This window comes from Amphiura filiformis, chromosome 15 (genome assembly GCF_039555335.1).
Source record: "Amphiura filiformis chromosome 15, Afil_fr2py, whole genome shotgun sequence".
Lineage (NCBI taxonomy): Eukaryota > Metazoa > Echinodermata > Ophiuroidea > Amphilepidida > Amphiuridae > Amphiura > Amphiura filiformis.
Window position 1 is genome coordinate 5,827,030 of NC_092642.1, and position 17,653 is coordinate 5,844,682.

The window sequence follows — 17,653 nt, forward strand, 5'->3', positions numbered from 1 at the left end:
TGGGAAATTCCCAAGTCTAAATTATAACATTAACCTTTCACATTTCATCACTTCCTGAGGGGAATCCCCTGACATCACTTCCTGAGGGGAATCCCGTGACATCATCTTCACTTTACAACCTCAGGGGGGTTTCCAAATATTCCAAATTAGATATGATTCAATTTGTTTTGCTCAATTTAAGAGGGGAATCCTCCAAAATGTCATCACTCATGTAACTTTGTAAACAAAGATAAATCATCAAATTAAATTACTCAGGGCACATCACAAGACAGACAGACTGACATACATTGGGGCAGGCAGGCGGCAAGTAAAGAACGTGTCCATATTACAAAATTTCGATTAGTGTCCCGGGGGGCACTCCAACTTTGGAGGTGACGCGTATGTAGGGCAGTTAAGACACCATTTTTCAGCGGCGCTGTCACCCAAAGACCCCATATTTTTCCATTTGATCTGTCACCCAAAGACCCTTACAAGCTCAATTTTAACAGCTACTTTCATTTATCACTGATTTTGTCACTTATTTTGAAAAAAAAACAAAGAAATTTGAAGCTATTTAGAACTAGAAATTCGATTTTCGAGGTTTCTGTGGCGCTGTTTCGGCTCTCACCCAATGACCCCATATTTTTTACATTTTGCTCTCACCGAATGCCAAAAATCATGTCCTCACCCAATGACCCCATATTTTTTACCTTTTGCTCTCACCGAATGACCCTTCGTGTGAAAGTGCCAGCCCTACACCTATATCCATTTCAAATTGAAGTGTCCCCCCCCCGATTAGTGTCTGACATAGAGTTCGAATTAATGATATGAAGTTTACTATAAATAAAATACAAATGAATAAGGTGTGTCCAATTCTGAAAATCATGAGCCTGCTGCTAATGCAAAACATGGACTCGTTCTATTACTCTATTTAGGCTACGCCAACAAAGGTCTAAGCATATCGTTTTGCCACATTTAACCTCATGCAGTTGTAAAATTACAATGTAAGAGAAACTTCGAAGCAGTCGAAGCAATATGAAACAATAACAGGCAAACAGTTTCAAATAGCAAAGTAAATAAACAGGATAGCGGGCTAAATACATACTCTTCACTTAAGCACACACAATTCAAGTACGTAGGTAGGCCTATTAAGTAAAATAAGAAAATGACTTACTATAAAAAATGTCCTTTTACAACATCTATATATCAATAACAAGCTTATTACAGACGGCCAACAAAATCCAAAGACGATCATGTAGACGTCAAAGATTTTTAAATCTTGGACGTCGGAATTTCGAGGTAGATTTAAATCGACTAATCAGAGAGCCAGAAATTACTAACAGCAAGCATCTTAAACCACCTTTAATCATGGAATTTTGTCAATCTTGAATGTTGTCTAAATATTTAGGCGCCCAAGATTGCATTGGTCGATACTTGAATACGCTAAATATGATTGTGATTTTTTTTGTGATTCATGGCCTTGTGATTCGTTGGTGTAAGTCTACCACGAAATTCTTGGATGTCTAAGATTTCATCTTAGAGGTTAGCGATGAAATCAAAACTCGACCGGCGGTTGACTGCCCGGCCCTGATTTGGTAAAATGATCTAACTTGAAATTAAAATCGCTCTTTCGAGAAAAAGAGCTTTAAAGTTTGAACACTTGACGTTTTTCTTTTTGAATGAAATAAATTATTAAACAGATCTAATGTCTTAGAAAATATAAAAATCTCATTATTTGGTGGCATGGTGATGATTTTAGGATGTCACCAATGGAAAGAGCGCCGTCACATTACCCATGATATGAATTTATCTCAAAATGTCCCAATTTCAAGTTAGATCGTTTTACCAAATCAGGGCCGTGCCGGTTCCGCCCGATTCCGCCCGGTTTCCATTTTTTAGAACAATAGAAACCGGACGGAACCGGCGGTCAATCAAGCCGTTTTCAGCATTTTTCCTAAATTTTGCAATCGAATGGGGAGTACGTGTATGGAAGCATAAGTGTATCATTTCGAGCAAAACCCAAGAATCGGTCGCTATACCCAGGTTTCGCCAGCCCATTCTTGGGTTTTGCTCCCCAAACTAAGGAATAGCCCACCAAAACTCAAATCGGGTAGCAATTCTAGGGTTTTGCAGGCCATTCCTAAGAATGGGCAACAATAGCAATACTATAGTATAGCCTCCGAATCTTGGGTTTAGCCAAGCAAAACTCAAATCCGGGTAGCTATTCTAAGGTTTTGAAGCCCATTCCTAGGAATAGCCCGCAAAACCAGGATATAGCCCCCGAATCTTAGGTTTAGCACGGTGAAACTAAAATCGGGCAACTCTATATTTACAGGTATACATGAGCCTCATATGTCTTATAATATGGGCCACAGGGCCCGAAATATTTAAATATGGGGCAACAGACTTACAAGGCTAGGTCTAAAACTACAAGGGAACAAGGGCTCATATGTGGCACATTTATGGGCCTTAACTTGCAGATGTGCCTATTGCCCATTTTGGCTCCAGATGCTTAAAGTTAGGGCCTCAGAGACTCAAATGTTAAAACAAAGGACCGGCCGTTTCTCAGCAAATAAAGTAGCTACTGGGCTCACATTTGGCACCCTAATAGGTCTTTAGCATTATATTGTTATTGATATATAAGAGCCCCATATGTTTCATAATATGGGCCCCAGGACCCCAAATGTTAAAACATAGGGCCGGCCGTTACTCAGTAAATAAAGCTGCTACAATGTCCTGTATTTGTATACTGATAGCCCTTTTAGCATTAAACATATTACGGGGTGTCAGGATGGGTTAAGTTTTTCATGGTGGGTTGGGGTGTTAGGGTGGGAATTACAGTCATAGATATTCGTGTTTGGTCAAACACAACAGTGCTATCTAGTTTCATCTCTCTTCTTTTCTCACTTTGTATAAATCCCACTCTCCTTTTTTGTCACTAATATTGCTAATATATTGGCCTCGAATATGGTGACATTTGAATCAAACTACTCTAATCTTACAATCAAACTTAAGAAATGTGTGCGTGCCAAAAAATGAGTTTTATTCTTCAAGCATTACACTTTTTGATTGATTATAATCTTGGTGATCGCTACTATACAATAATAAAGTAATGTATATATACGATTTATACAAAAATATACAACAAAATCTTCGGCTTTTAACTTCCTCACTTGCAAGTTGTCACTTTTGAATGTCATTTATTTTTGGATATTGTGATGTCGCGATTTTGTTTGCATGTATAATTTTGCTATTTTTGCTATTCTTTTGAATTCTACTTAACCTTGTCCTTGAGTTGGGCACTAAGCATTCTCATCCCAGCAAACACAAAACGTTTTCGACATCATTCGCAAAAGGTTATAAAAGGTTGTCAGAAAACGTTTAAATGTCGTGTTATATAAAGGGTACATTAATGGTATAAAATGTGTTCATAACATTAAATAACATTTGTTGGTAATTTACTGCACAGCAAACACAAATGTTTTACAGAAAACATTAAATGTCGGGTTATATAAAGGGTATAAAAACGTTTTAATAACATTCCAAAAACATTTTTGAAAACTTGATACAAATCATTCTAAACAGAATGTTATTTTGAGGTTGAAAAAATATTTTGCAAAAAATGTTTGCCCAAAATATTTACAAAAACGTTTTTAAAATGTTTTCACGACCTTTATATAGCCCGACATTTAAATGTTATTAAAACGTTCTGTAAAAAACATTTTAAGAACATGTCTGTGTTTGCTGGGTGCAAATATTTTAACATAATGTTATTTAAGTGTTGACAAAATATTTGGCCAAAAATGTTTGCAAAAATAGTTTACAATGACATTTCGAAAACATTTTAAAAATATTGTTGTAGTGTGTTTTCATACAAACGTTTTAAAACGATTTCATGACCTTTATAAAACCCGACATTTTAATGTTATTAAAACGTTTTGCCTAAACCAAAAGCCAAAATATAACTTATTTAAAACGTTTTAAAACGTTTTTGTGTTTGCTGGGATATTATTCAGTTTCTCCAGCCAATTCACTTGACTGATTCCTCCATTGTGGCATAATTTGCGATCATTTATTTGTTTTATGTTGATTTGTTCTAGCTTTTTACGCCTTAAAACATCGGCTTCAAACGGGTCTAATATTTATTCAGTCGGTGTTGTACTGAAGTAAGTTACAACAATTAGCGGTTTATTTGGTTTCGAATTCCCCAAAGGAATCCAAATAGACTTATTGGCTTATGTTTGGGAAACAGACCGATTTAGGCACAGGAATCCGTAAACTTACTTACATAATTGGATTCAATTCTATAGGTTACAGCAGAATAATAACTCAATTATTCAGTTGTGTATGTCAACAGAATTATACTGGTAATAAATGCTAATCTAATGATCAGGAAATGTGTCTTAAAATTCATTATTATCACTGTTTATCTTTTGTTTTAAAGTATTATCTCTTGCTAAAGCTTGGTTAGTTTAAATTAAATCTGGTCAACCAGACATACCAATTTTTACGGACGAACCGACGTTGCGACTGAAATATTCAGTCTTCAGCTGGGTTGTGATGCAAATGACCTTGAGTACCGGACTCTTCCGGTATTGATGACAATCGGCGAGGAATGTCCTTTATGATTCGGTCCCAGCCGTGTGACAGCTTGGCCCGGACGCCTCCTCCACGGTTGACAGATGGTTGCTCCGCCCTCACCTAGATAGCCTCTTTCACACCCCGCTCAAACCAACGCTGCTCACGGTCCATACTGCAGTTACTGTCCGTTTTCCTATACACAATACACAGTGCTCTCACCATTGAGCTGTGACCTGTACAAATCGTGCCATGTTAGAAGAATAGGCATTTGTCTAGTTAACGTCAATGTGTGAAAAATAACCGGCCAATATTAAAAGTACCCTCAAAAACTTCTAGCAAATATATTCCTCTAACATGACCTAAAATTACAGCTAGGTTAGATGCTCAGAAATATTCGTACTTTGGTAAAATAGTGAGTGAGGGCAAGACATAGCTAGCCAACGTCCCGTGTTAATTGAATGGAGATTTGACCGAAAATTTTGGTAAACGGACCGCTCACTTCTGAAGAATGCCACACGAAAACAGCTGAAAACGGTACAAGCTACATTTAAAGTACTCTCTGTTCGATCATCATGATGAGTTTCTTACATAGTATGCCGAAATTGGGTACTGTAGGTGGTTGAAAAAGGGTCGTACTTCGCTAATGAGTAAGTGACAGTGAACATGAAATTCAGCGCCCATAACCCAAGTTAGTAGCTAGTTAGTGGAGGCCGTCACGGACTGATTATTGATTATTGAAGTGCCTTATTAATAGATACGCACGATTTAGGGCAAGAAAAAAAAACCGGGACACTTTTGGAGACATCATCATCATCATCATCATCATCATCATCATCATCATCATCATCATCATCATCATCATCATCATCATCATCATCATCACTCTACATTTTTCTAAACAACATACTGTTTTAATAAGATTTTTTCTTAAAATGCATTTAACTATAATTATTGTTTAGAGCGTGGTGAAATAAAACATCACGATTTTCATCACAAAACAAATATAATGCATAAGAAATCGTTTGTTTTAGAGCGTGATGATGAAATAAAACATCACGGTTTTCATCACGAAACAAAGTAATACATAAGAAATCAATTTTTCGTGAGTGATGAAATAAAACATCATGATTTTCATCACGAAACAAAGTAATACATAAGAAATCGTTTGTTTTAGAGCGTGATGAAATAAAACATCACGATTTTCATCACATAACAAAGTAATAGGCCTACAAAAGAAATGCTTTTTTCGAGAGTGATTAAATAAAACATCACGATTTTCATCACGGAACAAAGTAATACATAAGACATCGTTTGTTTGATTGCAATCAACCGCGACAGTTCGTCTCACACACATAACAATGCACTGCGATCAAATAGGTTGATGACAACATTTGATTGAATGGACTGCACTGCGACATGATTACGGTGCACCGGTTCAAATCCTTTGTTTGGAGCCAATCAATAATTTCACGTACAGCCTCTATGCAAATTAGAGTTTACACACGCTGCAGCTGGGGTAATCGACCGAAGCTGGTTGTCGTTAGTGATCGAATGCATGAGCTTATTTGCTTTACTGAATCGATTTACTGGATTAATATCCTGTTAACTGGGTTTAATGCCACAAAGGTCGAATCGGGCTTGCCATGGACCATAAGTGCATCATGCTAAAATACGGACATCCTTGGTGTCAAAGTGGTGTCCGCTGGCTTTCAGATGTAGAAAAACCGCTGAGCCGTTTCCACCTGAGCTAGCTCTGCGGTGTTGTAGCATGCGATAATGAAGAGGTTGGGCGGTTTCTCCTATGTAGGAGTCCTGACAGGCTTTCTCACCCGAACAGCGTACCCCGTAGACCACTCCACTGATACTGCCCTTGTCCTTGGGATGCACTAAGGACTGGCGGATCATGTTTGTAGGTTTAAAATGAGTGGTGCGGGGAGTGGTGATCCCGTGGTCGCGATAAATTCTTTTGTGTTTCTCAGACAAATCACCGTGGTATGGGATAGTGATACTTGTAGTTCTCTCCGTCTGATTTGTGCTCGTGGTAGCGGTTTTGGTGTTATCCTTGTTCAGGGCCTTGTTTATAGCCCAGTCCTGGTAACCACAGTTACCCAGAGCTTTGCGCAGATGTTGATATTCCGTGATCTTGTCGGAGTCCTTGGTAATGATGGAATCAGCTCTATGGAACAAAGTATTGACCACGCCGAGTTTCTGAATTAGCGGGTGATTAGAACCGAATTGTAAGTACTGGTCCGTGTGTGTCTGTTTTCGATAAACAGACACAGTAGTACAGCTAAAAGAGAAAACACGTTTTTATCCACTATCGTAAACATGCTTTGAAAATAGAAACTAAATGACAAGTGTCTCAACCCTAGCGGCGATTCTACTTGTTACCCATCCTTAATACATTATCCATCGCAAAGAGATAGGGTACACGAGTTCCAGGAAAATGAAAACAAAGAAGAAATCGAAAACAAGTCCAACGGATTATGCAATTGAATTACGCATTGCCTAGAGGTGCCGGACGGATGTTGCTATTTTTATTGCGCTTGCAGTACGCGTTACACTTTCTGTCAGACCATAATATGGGTTTCAAGAAGCCGCGTACAAAAATGCAAATCATGTATAGCGTTTTCATTCATTCATTCATTCATTCATTCATTCATTCATTCATTCGTTTATTTCATTCGCCTACAATTAAAGAGCGCAATTAGATAGAGAAAGCGAGACAGATAGAGAGTAAGGCTATCTTTAAACGAGAAAGAAACAAGACAGACAAACATATAGGATTGAGACGGCTAGGCAACAGAAGGAGATGGAATAGAAAGAAAGAGCATGAAAGAGAATGGTATTTAATTTATTTAAATTATGTTACAAAATCACAGAATCAATTACCATCGTAAATATGTAGATATTCATGATTACAATTCTTGCGTTTTAAAACAAATACAGCGAATTGAAAGTCAATGATTTTTTTTAAATTTGCAACATGTGTCTATTTCAGTCAATAGTCACTACGAAGGGAAATTCCCAATCCCAATCTCACTCTCTCCTGAGCGAGGCGAAGCATTACTATCTATCTTTTTTTAATATAAAACAACGTAAGTTGCTGTTCTAAAATGTTAGACTCGGACCTGTCAAATGAGAGAATAGGAAACATAAATTTCCATTTCTCTTCCTTGTAACTTGAATCAACACAAGTCTACGCACAACCATAGAACCATTGATATAACTAAATACGTTCCCTATTTCCAGTATAGCAACGTTATTAATAGCCCGTGGCATCTGTAAACATCAATCCTGTTCTAAAACATTCCTTACAGGAGAAAAGTCAACGAATCAGATCAAATTTGACGACTTTTCAGAGAAATAAAAATGTATGAGATTGTGAGATGCTTGGTTGGTCTAAGGATTTTTCTTAATTAAAATCCGGTACCAAGTAATATCATGTCATTGCCATCAGGTATTTATCCAGAAAGTTGATACTCGCTTTAAAGCAAACAAAGGTTTATAGAATAAGGGTTTTGATTAAGAGTTCCCTTTCAGACAAGGAGAAGGCGAAGTCTTTAAGCAATGGCTGGTTGTCATATGCAGCACCCCTTCTTTGGAACTCTTATGACCGCATATATATGACCGCATGTATACATGACCGCATCACAGAACACCTAAACGTTCCATCAGGATCAACTCTGAGGTTTTCCCCGTTGCCAAGCACTTTAACCCACCCTAAGGCCAAAAAAAATAAATTGTTTGTTTGCCCTTTCATGAAAAAAATCAGGAGGGTCGGTAGGTCGATTCTTTTTTCTTTTTTTTTTTTTTTTTTTAAGATGTAAACAGCGTTATATCGTCCCACTTGTTTCAAAAACAAGACACAAACAAAGAAAAATGAGAACAGTCATGGAAACATATCGTAGTCATTAGGCATCATTTGGCAAAGTTTGGGTTTCAAAAACGCTCAAAAATATCTTAGAAAAGTATAAATTGTTTTTTATATGATTTTTTGGCAAAAATTACAAATTTTGAGGTTATAAAGGAAAAAAATAAAAAATAAAAACGCGACCCAAGATTTTCGTGATTTTCGGTCGGTCGGGAAAGGACAAACAAACATTTTTTTTTCTTGGCCTAATTGTCGAGCCAACATTCTGAAATTGTGTCATCTTATTGGGAATTCTATGAAGATGCACCGTTCATGGAAGTGGTCTAGAACCTCTATTCAAAAGATATCATCCTGCACAAAGCAAGCGTAAAGAGTAATAATTTGTCAATTTCATAGAACGCTCTCATCTCAAATCAATGAAATTTAGATGAGGTCACCTTGTTGGGGTGGATGGGGAATGGATGCATGGGGATGTATACGGGGAATGTATGGGGTTTGTATGTTGGTGTGCATTCTTGTGGGATGCTCATAATATGGTTGCAGTTGTGAGGCACAATGTCATCGCCCCGATATCTTCATGGCAGAAATCGCCATGATGGTAGATCGAATCCACAGCCACGCATGGCCATTTTGTTCCGACCTGTTTAATAGTTTTGAGACGCATAATGGGCCGAGGGACATCCGGCTAAGGCTATTGACAATAGCCTGGTGACTGACCTCCGTAGATGTCAGTGAGCATGGTACGTCATCTGCTTTTAGACTGCCTCCACCAGTGGCCTACGCTGCGCTATAGTACCGCGAGTGACCCGAGTGTTTTCGAATGAGGGTAGCTGTCATTTTCTTTTTGTTCTCCACATATAAAATCAGAATTTTTGTCAGTATTTGAGTTCAAAACGCACAGTTCTTTTTCAATACGCAAGCTAACGACTATCATATTCTTTCAACATATATATTCAAGTGCAAGCCTTGAAATTGGCTTCTTTAGAAACAAAAAATTACGGTAGATATTCATCATTTTCTACCCCGGTATCCAAAGATTTAACGTCTGAATATCAAATCGTGCATAGCAGTTACACGTGTATTTATCCCGTGTATTGATTTAGTAGCTGCCTGTACAAAATAATTATTTCACAGGCGTCGTCGCTGTATGGGGCACTGTTTGTCTGTTGTCTTTCCAGCTTCTGACTACTAATCGGTTAATACAACTGAATACATGAATACAAAAGCCACCCAAGTCCATGGGAAGTGATTTTGAGAAAAAAACCTGTGTATCATTTTAATTCCTTAAGTTAGATTTACCTGGTCAATATGGTAAGTTTTACGTGCAAATGAGTGTATTAAACTGTATAAAGTATGACGATTAGCATTTCAGGGACTTTGTAGGGTTCATTTTAAATTTTGGACTTGGGTGTTTTTTTTAATCATATACAAAGACAACAACGTTGGAATGAGATTACCACTAGTAAGATAATACAAAATAAAGCACACAGGTATGTATAATGTTGATAAGCATTCTGCCATGTAATATAAACCACACGTTCCTTTATTAAACCCATTTTTCTTTCAAAAGTCACTCTCCAGCAATGAATGTGTTACAAGTGGACTTTTATACATACTGGATTTCAATCAATGTGTTACAAGACTCAAATCACGGAATTGGGTGGTTCTTTCATACATGCTATTTCTCACATGCTCAATAGACACAAAGGATGAATTTGAGGTGTTATTTCATACATATGACAGGCCTATGTATAGCAACAATTTCCCATGCTTAACTCAATTTGGCCAACGTATGGACTTGGGTGGGTTTTGTATTCATATATTCAACTATTTATACATGCTACGCTCACATTTGGCATGGTTGGATCAACTCTTGTCATAGCAATACCTCTCCGCAAAATAAAATCCTTGCAAAAAGTACATTAATGTCTTTAAAAAGTCAGACTTTTCTTATCGTCTGTAATAAATATAAATTACTTGCAATTCAAACTGTGTACGTTGAATTCCTAAACCGTTTTGATTCAATATTAATTGCATAAGTTTGGGTCCAAGCAAGCCTCTAATTATCTCTTTAGTTCTTGATGATATAGAAATATAGTGAAATTGGTGCAGGCAAGGTTTGAAAAATGCGTATCATGCAGCAGCCAAGAATGCTTTTTCAACCTTAGATCGTGAATGGTCTACTAATGGACATTTCCTGTCCCAAATCCATTGATTTATAACAACACATGACTATATTGACGCATATTCATACGATACTTTTGAGTTCAGATCAATGTGGATTCATTAGATGCACTTCAAGTACACAGTAACACGTGCTTCGTAACACTCTCGTGCTAACAGGATGCGTATTTTGTATACAAAATAACAATTTATTCCAATTCAAATCTGTTGTGTACGTCACGAGTATTGTGCGCACAACACGTGAGTTTTAACCTGCATTGATGTGAAACGTTAGTTTTGCCTAGATGGTCAATGCGGCTGCAAAAAAGGGGGACAAGAGTGTCTGTGTTTGCCTGGGGTATGAGTGGTTGTGAATGACAAAGTGTTCTGTGGTTTATGGTCATGAATTTGAACAGCAAGATGTGAGTTTGCAACTGAATTAAAATTGAGGTTTTGCATACACAACGTTAAGTATGAATTATTTAAGGGTACACCACGATATTCACGCAATATGTTTGTCAGTGTTTTTCAATATTTTTACTATGAAACAAAATTCTATAAAAAGAAACTGTCATATATGCTTGTAACGACCAGTGTAAAACCAGTTTACTGCGTTTGAGTACTTTTGTTCATATTATTTGTTTGATCAATCATATTCAATCTAATTGTGATTTCTTTAACACATGTTCAAATCAAATGTGTTTGAAGTTTATTTTAAATCATATTTTGTGCAAGGTATTGCTTATGTTTACCAGAACGGGATTCCTTATTACAGTGTAAAGGCCTTGTTTCAATTGGTCTATGCAAATTGTTTTTTGCATTTTCCTCCTTTTATTGCATTTTCCTCCTTTGCACTAAATTTGGCACCCCGTTATGGTACATGAATTCATGATTATGATTTTTGTTTCCATTCAATATGCTATGCATCATTCCATTTTATGCAATGAGTTCGTGTAAAACCACGTTACTGCGTTTGAATTCTTTTGTTCATATTATTTGTTTGATCAATCACATTCAATCTAATTGTGATTTCTTTAACACATGTTCAAATCAAATGTGTTTGAAGTTTATTTTGAATCATATTGTGCAAGGTATTGTTTATGTTTACCAGAACGGGATTCCTAATTACAGTGTGAATGCCCTTGTTTCAATTGGTCTACGAAATTGTTTGCATTTTTCCTCCTTTGCACTAAATTTGGACGTTACGGCTTGCATGCATTTTCCATGATTTCAACTTATTTTCTATTCCATATGATTTACCTCATTATGTTTTGTGCAATGATTTTGAGTAAATCAGTTCACCATGTTCTATACAAGTGGTTGAGTTTTACAGTGTATTATATTGATCATCAGTTTATACCACTTAACACTTCAAATCTGTCTTCTTTTGAGAGTGCCATAATTTATGAGATTTTGATTAACTTGTTTGTTGTAAACATAACCCTATTATCGGCACTCGATAATATACCAGTATCTGCATCAGCCATCTACATACATCGATAATTTCAAGATATATTTGTCAATTCGTTTTATATATTGCTATTTAGTTGTTTTCATCGATGGTTATGGTCAACCAGTTAAACGATTTTGCTTCATTTATATTTTCATAAAATGTTGGTATATTTAGTTTAAAATCATCTGAATTACTGTCTCAGGTGCAAGACAAATTTTTACTGTGTTGATTTGCTCAGTTCCTTAAAATTGATTGCTTAGACATGTTTAAAAAAAATTTCATTTTGGTCGAGAGACCAGGTGCTGCAAAAAAATAATTTTGCAGGTATATTGTTTGTTTGTGTAATTTTGTCTTATTATTTATCTTATTAGTTAGCTTAAATTACTTTCAAATGCTGAATGCACACATCTGTATTATTTGTTCCAAATATGTTAATGAAATTGATAACAACCATAATTACTGCATTGTATGTCATGGTTATGCTCACAATGATTGCATCCTTGTAAACAGGAATGAAATATCTTCAAATCTTTGGAGTTGTTCTGAATGTACCACAAGAATAGTTAATTTTCCTTTTAATCATTATAGTGATGATGATGATTTCACTGATGCTATTGAAGGATCAGATGCAGACTTTCATGTTAATGCTGATAATATTCATTGTTATGATCAATTGTGTTTTAATCCTCTAAGAGATGATGATGATCTCAATTCAAATGAAAGCGAGCAAAACACAAACTGTAACAGCACTTATTTCACCTATGATAGCTTTAACAGTCATGTTAACAACTCGAGCTCAATCAGTGAAGGTACATCTGGTCTTTCAATTTTTCATCTTAATATAGACAGTATGAACAAGCATTTTGATGAACTGAAGTTATTGTTGCAATCCATCAACCAACAGTTCTCGATCATTGCCGTCACCGAAACTTACTTTAAATGTACACCACCTGATTATTTTCAGCTACCAGGTTACCAATTTGTGTATAAAAACAGAGTAGATAGACCCAAAGGTGGTGTTGGCATTTTTGTTCACAATGACATAAATTTCAAAATTAGATCTGACTTAACTGAAATAACATCTCAAACATTTGAATCAGTGTTTGTCGAAATTGAAAGAGAAAATTGCAAGAATATTATTGTAGGAGCTATCTACAGACCTCCGGGAAATGATAACCCCATTGCCCATTTCAACTCTGAGTTTGATTATACTTTGAATAAAATTTCGAATGAGAATAAAATCAGCTACTTACTCGGTGATTATAACATAGACCTGCTGAAGGAAGAGATTCATAGACCAATAGGCGATTTTCTGAACATGGTATATTCTTATACATTTCATCCAATAATTAATAAGCCAACCAGAATCACCAAAACTTCTGCTACTATTATTGACAACATAATTACGAATAACAACACTCAGTATCATTCTGGTATATTTGTAGCAGATATCAGTGATCATCTTCCAATCTTTGCCAGGACTAATATTGATTTAAATAGTAAAAAAATAATCTATGCAAAGAAAATAAAAGTAACTATAAAAGGCAATTTACAGATGATAACATAAACTTACTAAACAACAGACTTTCTTTAGTCAACTGGGATGAATTCTTAAATTGTCAATCACCAAATGATGCTAACGCAATGTATAATAAATTCATGGATAAATTTAGTATTTTATATGATGAGTGTATTCCCACCAAGAAATTAAAAATAGGAGGAAAAATGAGCCGATTTCGCCATGGATAACTAAAGGTATTCTGAATTCAATTAATCATAAAAATAAATTATACAAATCGTTTCTGAAACACCGAACGGCCGATAAACAAGATCGATATAAACTTTATAGAAACAAATTAAATTCAGTGCTAAGGAAAGCTAAGAAAAATTATTTCACTCATAAATTAGAAAATTACAAGCATGATATGAGAAATACTTGGAAAACTTTAAAAATATTTTGAATAAGAATAAAGTTTTAAAACAGTCTAATAAATTTCGGGACAAAATAAAGTTTACACTAATTCAAAGGATATTGCTAATGGCTTTAACGAGTTCTTTGTAAACATTGGTCCAAATCTAGGTCAATCAATTGACAGTATTCCTGGCATTGACTATTCACATTTTCTTTCAAAGAGTAAGATTGCGAACAACAACAGCGTCCTATTTACACCCATCACTGAACATGAAATTTTCAAAATAATCAATAAACTTGATTCAAATAAAAGTCCAGGCCAGGATGGTCTTGGTTCATTCATCATCAAAAGGTAGCTCCTGGAATAGTGCATCCACTTGTAACCATTTTCAATGTATCCATTTCCACTGGCAGAGTACCAGACAGTCTTAAAATAGCAAAGGTCATTCCCCTGTATAAGAAGGATGAATGTGATTTGTTTTCAAACTATCGTCCTGTTTCTGTTTTACCCATTCTATCAAAGATTCTTGAACGTCTTGTATTCAACAGATCTGTATCATACTTAGATACACATAGCATTTTGTATAAGCGCCAATATGGTTTTAGAAAGAACCACAGTACATATATGGCAGTGATAGATTTGGTGAATAAAATTACGGACGCAGTAAATGAAAACAAATTTACTGCTGGTATCTTCCTGGATTTATCGAAAGCGTTCGATACAATTGATCACTCAATACTTCTTAGTAAACTATACCATTATGGCTTTAGAGGTGTATGTTATGACTGGTTTAAAGACTATCTGTGTAACAGAAAACAGTTTGTAACTTACAATGGTGTTTCATCAGAGAGCAAAAATATCACTTGTGGCGTGCCTCAGGGGTCAATATTGGGGCCACTGCTCTTTATTCTGTATGTGAATGATATCCATCTCGTTACAAATTCTCTCGATGTTATATCCTTTGCAGATGATACCAACTTGTTTTTCTCACACAGCCAACTTGAGGAGGTAGAAACAGTAATGAATAAAGAGCTTACTCATATAGACAGATGGTTTAAAGTAAACAAACTATCTGTAAACGCCAAAAAAACCAATTACATGTTACTTGGCAGTGGTAAAAATACATGCTCTGACTATACTCTACATCTTTGTCTTGACTCAAATGATAGTGAAGTCACCCCTCTTGAAAGAGTCACCAGCACAAAGTTTCTAGGCCTTCAAATTGATCAAAATCTTACTTGGAAGGAGCATATTGTAAATGTCATTAAAACTTGTTCTCGAAATGTCGGCGTTATTAACAGAGTTAAACATTTTCTACCCAGTGAAGCTTTGTATACATTATATTGTTCGTTAGTCTTGCCGTACATGAATTATAGTATTTTAGCATGGGGATGTGCCTGCTCTTCATATATTCATAATCTGTTTAAAATTCAAAAAGAGCATTGCGTATTATTAGTAACAGTAATTACAGATCTAGAACTAATCCTCTGTTACTTAAATATAATACTTTAAGCATCAAAGATATGTACGCTCTAGAGCTTGGGACATTCATGTATAAACATACAAATTGCTTATTACCCAATGTTTTTGACGACCTTTTTACAAAGCACTCTGAAATTCACGCTATAAACACTAGATATAGAAACAATCTCATCTTACCTCGAGTCAAGAAAGTCTTTTGTGAGAAATCTATTAAATATGCAGGTATAAAGCTTTGGAATGCTATTGATTCTGATATCAAGTGCTCGTCATCAGTGAAGCAATTCCGGAAAAAGTATAAACAACATCTTATGCAAAGCTATTCTTAGTCTTTCAATCATGTGTACCTCACCAATATTTTGTTCACTAATTTCATTAATTTACTTCAATAATTAGTTTTTGATATGTGCATTTTTATTTTTATTTGTTTTTTCCTTAAATGTTAACATAGGATATGTCATTGATGGACATGACAGCTGGTTGGTTGGACTCGGCATTTTGTTGTCTACCAACCTGCTGCCATGTCAAATAAATGCCATATACCTGTATCAAGGGTTACAGAGCTACAGGCCTTTGGGCCTTTACTGTAATTCCTTCACTCATCGTTGTATTATGCATTTCCATAATTATTATATTTGTATTATTATTTATATCTTTATAATGTATTATTCTTATGTATTTTTCTTGTATCATGTAATGAGTGAAAAGATAATAATAAATCTATCTATCTATCTACTGAATAAAGAAGTCGTTCATAAAGAATTTCTAACTCAATATTCCGAGGTCTTGTTGAACACCCCCAACCCCTAAAATCGATCAAAATCATGCAAAATCAGACCCTTTTAACCATCCCACATGGAACCACCGCTGCGATTGGAGTGATTATTGTAGACAATCCATAAAAAAGTGGAATTTCAATATTTTACATTTAGAGGCTAGTTTTAATATCATCAAATTCAAGAAAGCTCTCTGAATAATTTCCTTTATCAATATGGAATCAATCGTATATATAATATTTTGGATTTATGAATGATGTAAAAGGTGCACTCTGTTGATTCTACTTGAAAATATATATTTTTAAGAAAATCAATTTATTGATAGCTAAGTGTTTATAAATATTAACCGTATGTTGACAAGTCATAAGTCAAACAAAAGAGACATTTGCAAGTTTCATTTCAGATAATAAATGAATTTTACTCGGTTGTATACTTAGACCATCTTGTACATTAAAAATAGTTCGTATAAATTGTGGGTTTGCATGCTATTTGATGTTTACTCATGGAAATACATTTCAAATTTATTATGAATGTTGACATATTCATATCACGGTATGTAAGTGTGAGATTGTTTTTCTTCGTTTTACATTTGTGTAAGGTGGAAGGTGCAATATTATTGTGCCAATCTATAAGATTATACTAAGTCGACAAATCGTGTTATGCTGGCTTGTAAAATATTTGACGTTTTGTATTATTTGTAATCTAATACCTTTCCGTTTGTCCTATACATTTTTAGAAATGAATGGAAACAGCAGACAAACAGTTTCAAACAGCAAAGTAGACAAACGGGTTTAGTGGGGTAAATACATACTCTTCACTTAAGGGAACTGGAATGAGCGTTTTGAGCGTTTCGACAGTATTTTTTGTGGGACATGAGAGCACATCAACTACATCAGACCTATCGAATTGCATTCTGAATACGAAGAATGTCTTTCTGATATCAAATAATTTTCACGATATAATACAAATTTTATGACAAATTATTAAAATTTGATATTTTTCACATTTTTGAGATATAACAGTCCTCGAAGTAAATTTTATAAATTTAATGATATAGTATTAAAGTGTATGTAGCTGGGATGAAAAGCCGACGATCAATTGAAAATTTTGACCTTTCATATTGAAGATATGGATTTTTTTCCCAAAAGACCTAATTTTTTTGGTGTTTTGGGAAAAAAATCCATATCTTCAATACGAAAGGTCAAAATTTTCAATTGATCGTCAGCTTTTCATCCCAACTACTTACACTTACACTTTAAAATACTACACTTACACTTTAAAATATAAATCATCAGATTTATTAAGTTTACTTCGAGTACTGCTAAATATCCAAAATATCAATTTTAATGATTTGCCATAAAATGTGTATTACATTGCGAATTTCAAAAATCAAAATTATTTGATATCAGAAAGACATTCTTCGTATTCAGAATGC